This window comes from Cibotium barometz, chromosome 56 (assembly GCF_041138505.1).
Source record: "Cibotium barometz isolate CiBa-2024 chromosome 56, ASM4113850v1, whole genome shotgun sequence".
Lineage (NCBI taxonomy): Eukaryota > Viridiplantae > Streptophyta > Polypodiopsida > Cyatheales > Cibotiaceae > Cibotium > Cibotium barometz.
The window spans coordinates 37,708,972-37,722,500 of NC_141101.1; positions in this window are offsets into that span (position 1 = coordinate 37,708,972).

Below are 13,529 nucleotides of genomic sequence, written 5' to 3' on the forward strand. Positions count from 1 at the left end.
TTGACATTCCTTGACTAGCTCCTGAGATGCCTTCAGTCTACCTTTCTCTTTAATTGGGTTTGGAAATTTAGCCAACTTCCTGGGCAAATGATTGGGGTCTATTTGCTCCCTTGTTTGTCGGGCGGATGGTAGTATCTTCTCTTCATCGGATGAGGAAGATGAGACATTTGTAGTTGTCCCCTCATCTGATATACGTTTTATGGTAACATGGCTATCTCCATTGCCGATCTTTGTGGCCTTTTTCTTTCGGGTGCGTCTATTTGTTTGTGCTTGCTTAGGAACTTCCTTAGAAGACAAGATCCTTTCTTGTCCTAGGGTTCCCTACTTCTATGAAGTAGATGTTTCAGCACCAGTAGATGAGCTGCGGTTCTCCTCTTGCTTTGCATTCGCATGACTGCATTGAGAGTTGAAGCCATCTCGCACGCTCAACATCACGCTCAACATGTTAATGCTGGTACTTGGTTTAGCTTCATTTCCCTTCCCAATTACACTCGTTCTCAATGGGCAATCCTTGCATATATGGTCTATCCCACAACCTGTGAATAAAGGAGTTAAGGTGGGAGTACCCATAGGAGTACTCACCATCCCCTTCTTGACCGGACAGCTATTCGATGAGGTCCAACGCAGTGATAGCATTGCATAGGTGGTTGTTTAGACATACTGTTATTTGTGGGGGTGGGCTTCTTGTCTTAGAGGGCTTGAAGATGGTGTTATTTGTCACCTCTGCCTTGTCACTTTCTTCAAAAATTTATGTCAATGTCAATTAGTGAATTGGGATCACTTGAGGTAACGGAGGTTGTGGTGGAAGGACTAGAGGTGGCAAGGGTACTTTGAGTGCTCTGATGATCGCTCGTTGGGCCACTTCATGGCCAAGTTGAGGTGCATTGTATTGTGCTGGTGCTGGCAATGCTAGTGGTTGCCTCGAATTAAGCGGCATGGCCTGCTGAAGAGGTCTAGCTTGAGCAGCCCTTTGGTGGTAGCAGTTCGATGTTTCGTGATTGTTCCATTAGGCACCACACTAGTTCTCTCTTGGGATAAAGATGAGGTTGCCCATCCTGGTCACGACCTTGACCTATTCTCCATTGTTGGGTCATTTGTTGCATTAATGTAGCTACTAGCTGCTCCACCTATTGTCTTGAAGAGGATTCCTTCCCTTTCTCTTTATATTTTGTGCTTGTGGTTTTGAAGAAAGCTTCAGAAGTGTCCTTGTGCAATTATCGACAACAACTTTCCTTAAAATTGTCTTTGAAATCCATGGCACTTTTGCAGCATTGCTCAAAGGAGGTGTGTTCAAGAGCATATAGGAAATTATGTAGGGCTACATATTCATGTTTCTCTAGGAATTGGCCAATTAGTCTTTTGTCAAAGAACTTGTCCCTATCGCTACAATGAGAGCGAAGATATCTCACCCGATTGATATAGTCACAAATGGATTCTCTCTCCTTTTGCTTCACATTATGCAATTATTCAACCGGACTCCATTGAGTTCCTTGTCTTGAATATCCTACTTTGAAGGCTTCTTTCAAGGCATCAAAGGTAGTCCTGTCTTCTGTTTTTAGTGGTCAGAACCACTGTCTCGCTTTTCCATCGAGAGTAAGGCCAAAGGCACTCACCTTAACTTGATCTTCCACGTGACTGAATGCTTCACAAATTTGGTTAAACATTTCTAGATAAGGTATGGGATCCCCTGACCGACCAACTTAGTGATAAGTTTGTCGATATGGACCAATTTGTTTCTTTCTCGTCTTGGGCATTGCATCGGCTGCACGGGTGTTGGTGGTACAATTTTTGAAGCTATCTCCTTCCTATTTTCATGGCTATCCTCAACATTTTGGGTTTCAATCCTGCCATAGTCGAAGCTGGTGTAGATAGGTGGGGAAGCAAAGCCTGGAGGATAGTGTTTCATATGTGGACCATTCCTTAGTGGTGGGCCAGTGTACGCTCCATAAGGATCCATATGGTATTCGGGATACACCTAGCGAGGTGGGTAGTTACTATACATGGGTGCCGTGTAGTGCTGGAGTGCTTTAGGTGGACTCTCTCCCTTTGGTAGGAGGTTTCTGGGCCTTGGTGAGATGATTCTCGACCTAGGTTTGGCATTGGTCTAAGTTCTTGAAATGAATCTACTAACACGATAGTCGGTATGACTTCCCAAGCTGTTGGATCGGTTTGAATAAGGTTATCTGGGCCTTGTCCCACCTTCGGTCTTGAGTCTATTGGAGGTATGGCAGTTCTCTTAAGTTGAGGATCCATGCTCGTTTCCTTGGGATGAGGATCTTTTGATTGTGTGTTTCTTAGGATAAAGTTTCTTAGTCTGGAGGCAAGACTCCTTTGTGAATGTGCAGGGGATCTTGCTCTTGAGATAATGGTCTATCCATACACTAGGTAACCAATCCTCCTGTCTCCAAGTCAAGGGTGGTTTGTCTTGTACTTGGGTGTTCTTTGCTTTCACTGGTGCTATAAAAAACCAATACTGTTTAACTCCACGTGGTGTTGATCGAAGGGTTAGATCTAGTAAGCGATTGTGTCTAGGAGAGTTCAATATCGTCAAATAAGGGATTGTTTTGCGCCAATTTTCCTGAGCACAAGTGCATGAATGTGTTGAGTGACGGTGCATAATCACCCTCTGGAACAATGAGATTTTTTCCCTTTGAAAGTTAGGAATGATTGTTCGTTCACAGAGGAATGGACATTTGCTTGTTGTGAGTATGGGCGTGGCTTAATTGGAGTTGTGTGACAGACTGTTTATTATCTCAAGTACGGTCGTGGACTAGAAACAAGAAAAGGCATTCCCTTATGGAGGAGTGGACATTCGTAATTCCGATAGGTGCAGTGTGGCTAGATAGAAGAACGAGCATTCAATTTTGAGAAGTTGCTGCTGTGGATAGTGTAAGGAAAAGAACGTTCGCTAGTGGGGAGGAAATGGTCGTAGGCTTTTAAAGGTATGACTGTTCACTCATGGAGGAATGGACGTTCGTCTACGTATGTTCACACTCACAGACTGACATGCAGGTGTCTTAACTACACCAAATGGACATATCTTTGATAGCTACCTCTAAATATTCTCTTGATAGAGTCTGTTGCATCGCATTTATGCTCTTTTAATGTCCATTACTCTCATTTATGAAATATATTTGAAGAGATCCTCCAACTGGAAGTGAACGGGCATGACTAAGGAAGGTACGATCGTACATCTGTAAAGTGAACGGGCGTTCACTTCTTAGAGATACAACTTGAGAATGAGTTGTGCCTAGTTTTCTCTTGGTTTTTCCCTGATTTCTTCTCCTTAGTGATGATTTTTGAGGTTTTCTTTTTATGTATAGCTTAGGCTAGTCCTAAGTTACCTAATGATGCAAGGAATGCCCACTTTAATCTCATAACCTAGGATTAATGATGTGATTAAGATAACATGCAGTTTTTCTATCTACTTGAAGAAATAACCAAAAATCAAGGGCAAAATTAGGGCACTTACTTGTAGCTTCCGCTTTTGATGTAGCCTCCAAAGCTCCTATTGCTCTCCCAATGCTCCATTGCAACTCCATTGTTCTAAGAAAAACAAAAAGAACACGGATCAAACAAGCAACTCATACCAAACTACCACCGGTGGATTTGCATTTCATTCAGGTAAGATAAGTCTCTAGCTTAGGAAGAGATTGTGAAGGACCCTAAGTTAAGTGCTATCCCCGATAGCAGCGCCAAAGATGTTCACATAAATGGGCATTCTCTTTTCATGAGAGAGGAAAAGAGGAGAAAAGAGAAGATGCAAGGGTTGGTTCGGAAACATTCACTTAGCCAACCCTAAGAGGGTTAACTTCTCGATGTGAAGCCATCAGGGACTCATTCCACCACTACTTGTGTCATCCAAGTGGAGCTTTCCTTGAGCTAGGTAGAGACAAATGAGAGAAGTAGATATGGAAAGATCAAGTCCTGTCTCAATGCCTTCATGTTTACAAGAGGGAGAGAGATAAAAACCAAGAAAAAGAAGAAGAAGAGGGGAAGAAGGAAGTATTACCTATAAGCACACACTCACAATCAAGCAAGCAAGCATGCATCAACACACAAGCTCACCACCATAGCCACAAAAGAGCAAGAGGGAAGAAGAAGGAGAACCAATTATGATAAAGGGATTGTATCCTTTTTATATTTCATAAGTCACTTATACACATGAGCTCTCTTTTTACAATGCCACCACTGTCATACCTTCCACCTCTCATCCCTGTCCCACCTGCTCTCCCCATTGCTTTAGTTGCCATCTCTACACCAACTGCTCGTCCACGAATAGCTCATCACTAGCTATCTATAATCATCCAATTCTCTGTTATAGGTGTGGGGAGTATGGCCATTACCAAAGTCGTCGTTCCCTTGTTGACACTGTCCAGAGGACAAGGATCACTATATTCGCAAATTGCTCCAAACAACGGGCATCAACCTCCATTGACTTCATGTTTTTCCAACCCCACCTACTATCCACCCAAACTTAGTAGAGAATGAAGCACCAAACACCCTCCCCATCCCATCTTCTTCCTTGGGTATAACCCCTTCACCACTCTCCTCAACACAACCTTAGCATCTCACCATTGCAGCTATTACCCGTGTGGCATGCCCAACCGGGGCCATGGGGGGAATAGAATCATTAGTCAAAGAGAAAGGGGAAACCTCTTTGTCTATTCATCATAACTTGGTGGATCACACATTTTTGGAAGCCTTCAAAGAGTTACAAGATGCTTCCCCAATGGTAGATACACTTGCATCAACTGTTCCACTTCTACCCGGCACCACCACATTAACTTTCTCAATGATGACTTTCCTTCAAGAAACTCAAGCTAGGGTGTCAATATACCAATTGTTGGGAATCAGCCATATTTTTAGGAAACAATCGGGATCACTTCTTAACCAAATGGAAAGAGAGGCCTCAGTGGAGTCTCATAGTGGAGGGAAAAGGTAAGACAAGGGTAAGTAGATCACAAGGTGCGTGGAAGTAGGTTCATCCAGTGCCTCTCTCACAGATTACCGAAGTCCTCGCTCGCGGCTCACTGTGAAAATTTTTGGCACCTCTCTGCCTGGTGCAATAGTAGATGGTGGATCTGGTTGTGTCGACTTGATACATGAATCTACACTGCATGCAGTGAGACTTTAGATCACTCGTCCAACCAACTTCTGTGTCTACATGAATTGATACCCCTTGGGTTGGTGGAAGGAGTCACAGTACAAATTTAGGATACTACCTTTTTACTTGATTTTGTGGTTATCAGGCTTCCAACAGTCAAAGGTGATTACTCCTTACTCATTGGCAGACCTTGGTTAAGAGGTGCAGGTGTGCTGCATGATTGGGGGAGAAATAAGTTATACCTTCCTCAATAGCAAGGCTCCAAGGAATTCAAGTTGAAGGGACCAGAGCAAGGTGTGCAAGGGGCCACAATCACATCCACATTGTCCATACCAACCCTCACTGAACCTAAAGAAGGACCATATGGAGAGGAGTCCAAGTTATTGGATTGGTTGGATGTTGCCTACTAGGAGCTCACATGCTACATGGTTGAAATTTCAAAACTTCCCCCTCCCTTGGAACCCTTAGAACAATTTGAAGTGGTTGGCTTGGGAGAGCCAACTACGGACCAACTACGGACCGGCGTCAGGGCAAGAATTTTACCAATCAACCGTCTATCGCCCAACCAACCAAGGCCAATAGTGCTACTCTCTGTACCACTTGCGCGCGCGACAACACTGATTCCCTAGATGAGCCCGTCATTTGTCCGGAGGAGCTCCCAACTTCAAGGAAAAAGTAGTATGGGGACTTTCCACTTAACCCACACCCTGCTCATGACCTAACTGCACTCTACAAAGTAGTAGATATAGGCGAACCTCATTCTAGTGTTCCAAGATCCAGTCAGGGAGTTTCTTCTTGGTACTTCAGAAGATCCTCGTCCGATCCTGCTAGCATCGTGGTTGTGGGATCACCCCACCCTCTTGGACCAAGCCACCTCATCCGATCCTGCTAGCATCGTGGTTGTGGGATCACCCCACCCTCTTGGACCAAGCCACCTCTTTTTTCCATTCCTTTAAAGATGTATTCGCGTGGACCTACAAAGATTTGGATGGTGTGTTGGCAAACATTGGGGTTCACACCATTCCTCTCCAAGAAGGTACCAAGCTAGTTAGGGGCCATTATTACAAGCTCAATCCAAAATATGTAGAGGCGGTCAAGGTGGATTTGGAAAATATAGAATCCGCCAATATACTCTCTCCATTGGAACACTCAGAGTGGTTCTCCCCAATAGTCATCATGCCCAAAAAGAAAACCAATAAGATTCGAGTATGTGTTGATTTCCGTTCTCTCAATAAAAAAACAATCAAAGATGGGTTTCCTCTCCCTTTCATGGACTGCGTTCTCAAGGATGTGGCCAGTCACAATCTCTACAGCTTCATGGACGGGTTCAGTGGCTACAACTAAGTGGCAATCCACCCGGAGGCCAGGGGCTAAAACAACCTTTGTAACACAATGGGGCATTTACTTCTAAATAAGATGCCCTTTGGTTTCAACACATTATCACTAACATATTTAGGGAATTTCTCCTCACTTTCCTCTGTGCTTTTATCGAATATTTGCTAAATGTAGATCCTCAAAGCTGTGCCTTAACCCTTTTAAGTGTCATTTTCTAGTAGTGCAAGGTACCCTAGTTGGTCACATAATCTCTGCGCAAGGCCTTGCACTTGACCTGACAAGATTGTAGCCATTCTTAGGTTGCCCCCACCCATCAGTCCCAAAAGCACTGCCACACTAGTCAGTATCCTGACATAGCCCTACCATTAACCCGTCTAGTCTGCCCCTCCACTCCCTTCCAATGGTCCCCAAGAGAATCCAATGCTTTTTCCAGTGGTCCCCAAGAGAATCCAATGCTTTTTCTTATCTAAAAAAATGGCTCATTAAGGCTTCTATTCTCATCCCACCCATTGGTGCATCATGTTTCATGTCCATATAGATGCCAGCTACACTGCTGTTGATGTAGTATTGGCCCAGTTGAGCCAGAAACATCAAGTGGACAGGCCAATCTACTATGCAAGTTGTTTACTCAACCCTGCAGAAAACAATTACAGCACCACTGAGTGAGAAGATATGGCAATTGTCTATGCATGTCAAAAATTTTGGCACTATCTTTTGGGTGTTCATTTCATTGTTATCACTAACCATCATGCCTTGAAATACCTTCTCAACAAACCACAAGTGGCTGTGGGAGGGTGTGGCGGTGGCTCCTCCTTTTCAAGAGTTTGACTTTGAAATTATTCTTCGCTCGTGCAAACATCACATCATGGCAGATCACCTTTTTGGAATCGAATTTGGAGAACCACACACCTTCAGATATTGATGATGACCTACACAGTAATGTCCTATTCAAAGTTGATGCATCCCCGAACCGGTACAGGGATGTGCTCTTGCTATTGTCTACAAGCTCCTACCCCAATCGGCCTCTCCCCCAAAGACAAGCGTTGTTCGCTTGTGGCCGATCAACTGTACAAAGCAGGACATGATGGGATTCTCCACCAATGTGTCAGACCTCATGAGGTGTTGCACTTGGTGGAAGATACTCATGCTGGTGTAGCAGGAAGACACTATCTGGGTGTAATCAGGATTGTGGTGGCCCACCATATTCAAGGATTGTGGTGGCTTGGAGGCAGTCTTCTCTCCTTTTGAATTCATCACTTAGGGTAGGTTCCTCTCGCCTCAGTTCAACCCATGGCCATGCACATCGCCCAACATCCTTTGTCTCTCTTTTTTGGAGGAGACAAGGGCAAGAACCTCTCAAGCACTTCAAGCAGAGAAAAATAGAAGAAAAGCATGGCATGACCGTCACTTGCACCGGCCACGCTTTGGCACAAGTGATCTAGTACCAGTGCACAAGGTGTGGTATCTCAAAAGGGGAAAAAAGTTAGCACCAGCATGGGAAGGACCATTCATCATCCAACACATCCTAGATCATGGAGCTGTTCAACTCAAAACCATGGAAGGTCAACCACGCCCATCCTCCCCGCTTGCCCACCCTATGCAATATTAGGGCAAGTCCAAACCCTCTTTCCATTCCATTCTTTATTCTCATCTTTAATGTTCACTTATCCTCCCCAAAAGAAATGTCCTTCCCATTTCCGTGCCACCCATTTACCCCACCTTTTACCATCCGCCACAAGCTTTTGTTTTTTTCAGCTCTCTAACACACGTTCCGCTTTTTTTTTTAATTTTTTTTTTTTGGATAGGATAATGCTGAAAGCCGACTTACGGCTCTAGCCATGGTGGCCAAAGCACTGCACATGGACTTCTTCTTTGCGAACACCAAAGGCTGGCCGTAGTGGCATTGACCATCAAATATGCCATCGCCCCTTGAGACGGCAACAGTGATATTGAGGGGATAGGGCAAGCGCATTGACAGCACCACAGAGTCGGCTGCCCAACGCAATTTTGGCAGACTGCCTCTCTTTCCTTGTTTTCTTTTGGCACACTGCCCACCGTTCCAAGTTCCAACTCCTCTGGCTTGGGTAGCATTGATGCACATCCACATGCTGGCAGACACCTTGATGCTTTTTGGTTGAGGTTGGTAGAGGGGAGGCCATGGGGTTGCTGATGGGCTATAGAGAAGTGGGGACCAAGCTTCAATCCACATACTGGATTTTTTGCAAGCCTGAGCTACATCTTTGGTACCCTTGCCGTTCTGCCATTTTTTGCCGGCCCACAACCTCCATCTATGGGGCACCTGCAAGTCCAAGTTTTTCTCCCAACCAAAGCTCCATATGTGGGGGGACTAGCCAACCTTCATTCTTCGTAGCAACCCTGCGACACCGAGTACGTGCACGTGTCCACACCGACCCTACACCGTTAGCTAGTCACACTCCTTGACCCCTTTCAGCCGGTCTCACTACCTCACCACTCTCCCCACATGCTAAGAGTCTTTTCGTCTTCTATTCCCTCATGACTTGGAGAACACCCCACCGTTGACCCCACAGGTCACTGATGCTTCCTTGCGCCTATAGGGGTGAATACCTCTCTCTGTGTTGCTACACACCAAACATCTTTATCTCCATCCTCGCCATCTGTGTCTTCTTCCGATTTTGGAGCATCTTCCTCCACATCTTGGGATCCTCGAGAATTTCCTTTCACAGATACCACTCCGGACCCTTTATGGAATGAGATTCCCTTCCCTAGGCTTCCGCACACCTTGAATCTTCTGCGTGACTGCACGTGTGCCCGATGTCTTGTGAGCAACTTCGTGAAGTTGCTACACTTAGATCTTCTCTTATTACAACATCCCAGTATCATGTTGCCATGTTGGAGGTAGAGCTTTGGTCTGCTAGGACACACCTTGCTACAGTTAATATGGATCTTGAACAACTTCCTTCTCTCAGGGATTAGGCCACCTGTGAGGGAGACTTTGCAATTTGCATTTGGAGGCCTCATGGCCACCCCTGTTGTTTGCCAGTTCAACCCAAAGTTAGAGTGCAGCTACTAGTGGACCACCATCTATAGGATAGAATGTCTCTACCGATCCTCCACGCATTGAAGGCCTCTACTTCAATTTTGGTTACTGTTACATTACAAGTTTTAGTATGTAGGCTTTTATTTCATTTCAATGTATATATCATTGAACATCCCATTATCTCTTTTGTAATCTCTATTTTTAACTCATAAGATTCCCCCAATGTCTTGGTAGCCTCTCCATCCTCTACATCGGCTTTTCTCTGTAATTCACTGAGGACAATGAATCTATTAGTGGTGGGTGATCTGATAGCCACCCTGGCTGCCCACTATTTGCCGTACACTATTTGGACCTTCACTTTTGGACCGGAAAAAAGTGCTAGCTACCTTGGACAAATCCAAACACTTACATTGGCACATTAGAGTACTCGTAGCACACCTCTTTGCCACGCCTGGACTAGGATGGTGTACACCACATTGAACACAGGGTTCCCTCTAGGGTAGTATGCCCTCAAGAGTTATCTCAAGCTAGGGGGAACATGAGCTATGGGGCACACTCATAGCTCACTAGCACACAGATGAGCAAGAATAGTAAGAATTGTGAGAACACAAAAACATGAAATAGATGAGACTCAAGTTGCAGTAGTATTACTTGAATGATCCCCATCACAAAATCCCATATCCCTTTGTACAATGCTGCTTGGCCTTTGGGTTGGTGGTCCAAGGGTGACCATGCCCTCTATCTTAATGCTGAGGAGTGTGGTGTTCATTAAGTGAGCACAAGAGACAAGTGGTGCACCATTCTAGTTTCAGTGCAAGTGGTGTGCTTGGCGCCCAGGCGTCAATGTAATGGGCTGGACCGATCTAAAGTGATAATACAAGTGGCTGGACTTGGTCCAAGGTAGCTGTGGCACTTTTGTTCAGTCCAAAAGTGAAGGGCCAAATAGTGGCGGGGTAGACAGTGGGCAGCCAGGATGGCTACAGATAATCTAAATGGAGGTTCTCCCTTAGGAGTTCGTCACAAGTGATTCGCATGTACATGAGTAGATCCTTTCCTAACAGTGATTGAGAAATCAAATTCCAAAAGGATGTGTAACCCATCAAGTGTAAATCAATGCTTGATGATCCAAGAAAAATACAAAGGTATTAGCATAATGATGATAGGGTGTAAGCATGGTAAGGTGTCCAACTATTATCACTATATAGCACCCAAAAATAGCACATACCATTTTAAAAAAGCATTCAACAAGAAACGTGGAAAAACCATAAAATAAAGAATAAAAGGTATGATTGTTACTTGATGTGGATATTCTACTACACGAGGTAATTGACTGCACGTCGTGCCTCCGTTTTGTAAGTTGCACACGCATAGCTCGGTCTTTACTACACATAGTGTACCAATCCAAAACTCTGTTTGGCGGCGCTAAAGGTTTTTTTGCCTATCAAATGCTCTCTGTCATATTAATTTGTTCTTCTCTCGCTCTCTCGCTCTCTCTCTCTCTCTCTCTCCCCCACAAATAGCAACAACTCTTTTTCTTCCTAATTAACAGGTATCAATTCATTGACAAGAAATTTTCTTGTTTGTTTCAGGTTGAACAATTTGCAAGTTGACAAAATACCATGGCACCCAACACAGCATGCAAAGTTGCAAAAAAAATTCCACTGTGAAGGTACCTTTACAAACAAGGTTTTGCAGATTTGCACATGAGTTGAATGAAGAGTATGGGCTCTGCATGGAGGGATTGGATCCTAGAGAGTTATGACCTTAAGGATTGGCAACAATTCGAGTTGAAGATTGGAATTCGGTTTTCACATGCTCAATACCAATTCTAGGCCAGAAAAAGGTGAAGGCCTATCATGTGCGGGACGAGTTTGCAGAGAAGTTTGTCTTGAGGCATTACTTTGTCTACCAGGAGGCACCACCAAATTATGAAATTGGTCAGTCATTTGCAAAGGCCTTTGCTTTGGAGAATTTCAAGTCAACACAGAAGGCTACAGACAAGCAGCCTTTCACAATTGTCTGGGCTCCATTTGTACAGAGTGTGATGGAACATGCAGAGTCTAGGGGACACATGGAAGCAAAGAGAAAGAGGTGGGAACAGAGAGTCAAATCATCAACTGGATTCTCTTCACCCTCCAATACAAAACCTCAAGTTATGACACCTATTATGAACACAACAATAAAGCCAGCTCTATATCAAAAAGAGCATATGCATGGCATTGAGATGATGAAAACTTCAGCCAAGGTGAGATTGGGTCAAGTGAAGTGTGATGTTGATCACGCACATCATGCTCTTGATGAGGCTTCTCGAAAATTATATAGGGCAGAGGGAAAATGCTTAGACATGAGTTGGCTTGAAGGTTAACTTAATAGTCTGAAAGAAGATGCAGATCGGCAATGACTTCTTCACATGCTATAAATGTTGCATTCAAAAGATTACATTGTTGAACTTCAAAGAAACGTCGATGATGCAAAGGTATTACAACACATAGTGTGTGCACATAATCTTCAGCAATATAGCATACTTAGTAGAGAAGCAAGCATTCCAAGCTATACACGCACTTTTCATTTTGTGCTATACAGCATCATATGTTTGTGTGATATAGCATAGACTTTGTGCTATGATGTATTTCGTTGTGCTATATAGAACATACTCTGTATCATATATGACAAGCTTTGTGCTACATAGAATATAGTGTGTGCTATATAGCACATAATTTGTGATTTATAGCAAAAAAATTGTCCTGCATACCACACTCTACTATATAGCATATACTTTGTGGTATGTAGCTCATATTTTGTGCTATGTAGCTCGGATTTTGTACTATGCTGCTTAGACTGTGCTATGTAGCTCATCTTATGTGATATATAGCACAAATAAATGCTTCATAGCACGAAGTCTATGCTATGTAGCACAAACAAGTGCTTCATAGCACAAAGTCTATGCTATATAGCACAAACAAATGCTATATAACACAAACATGTGATATATAGCACAATTAAATGTGCATATAAACCTTAGTATCAATGCTTCTCTACTATGTAGCATCCTTAGGAAACGTATAGGCCATAGTACAAAACTTTAACAAAACAACTCCAACAACAATTAAACATTGAAAGAAATGTAGACATGAAAAGAAAACATTGTGTATGAAATCAACACTCAATTATACTATATTCTTAGAGAATTTCCCAAAGGCTACATGACAAGAGGTCATGCCATCTTGCATAGCATATATGTTACAATGTCATTGAAGTTCAACCGACTTCTTTGACATACCATTCCTCTCAACATTTCGTTTAGTGGCTCTTTTGGCCATGAAGTTGGCAAGTGGAACATCATCATCGGCAACTAGTATTAGGGAAATGGTAGATGGTTCACATGGTATCTCCACATTTGTCATCTCAACATTAGCAAGCTGCCATGTTGACCTACCCAAGTCTTCTCCATCTACATTGATGCTCGATGTTTCCTTCTTTTTCATGTTTTTGGTTCTCTATTTGATGTTTCCTTCATCTTCTATACACATAAATGCTTTGCATTAGTAAAAGGTACATATTTGAACAACTATAGTACATGCATTTACAATCTTGAATTTGCAATACCCTTACTCATAAGTGATGTTGTGTTTATGTGCTCCTGGCTGGTCTGCATACAAACCTTGAGCGCACATCACTAATCCTTCCTCTCTTTGGTGTGGACACTTCTCTCTGGCTTCCTCTCTGTGGTGTGGACACTTCTCCACCACTTGATTGTGCTTCATCTGCATGAGAATTTTGGTCTTCTCATTTAAACAAACAATTAGCATTAATACTAGTCTATTGAATAATACAAATAATACAACAATACAAAGTATTCTACATATCACACCAGTAAGGTGGGGAGATACTAATCCCGTAGATTCCCCCCCTCGTTCTCAAATAGAGAGTCTAAACCATGTCGCACATCTACATGTGAACATAATATTTAGAACTTACATGATCTCATCCTTACTAACATATACAAGATACACCCTTTTAGCATATACCATTACTCGATGATGTATGAATACCCAACATAATTTTAGC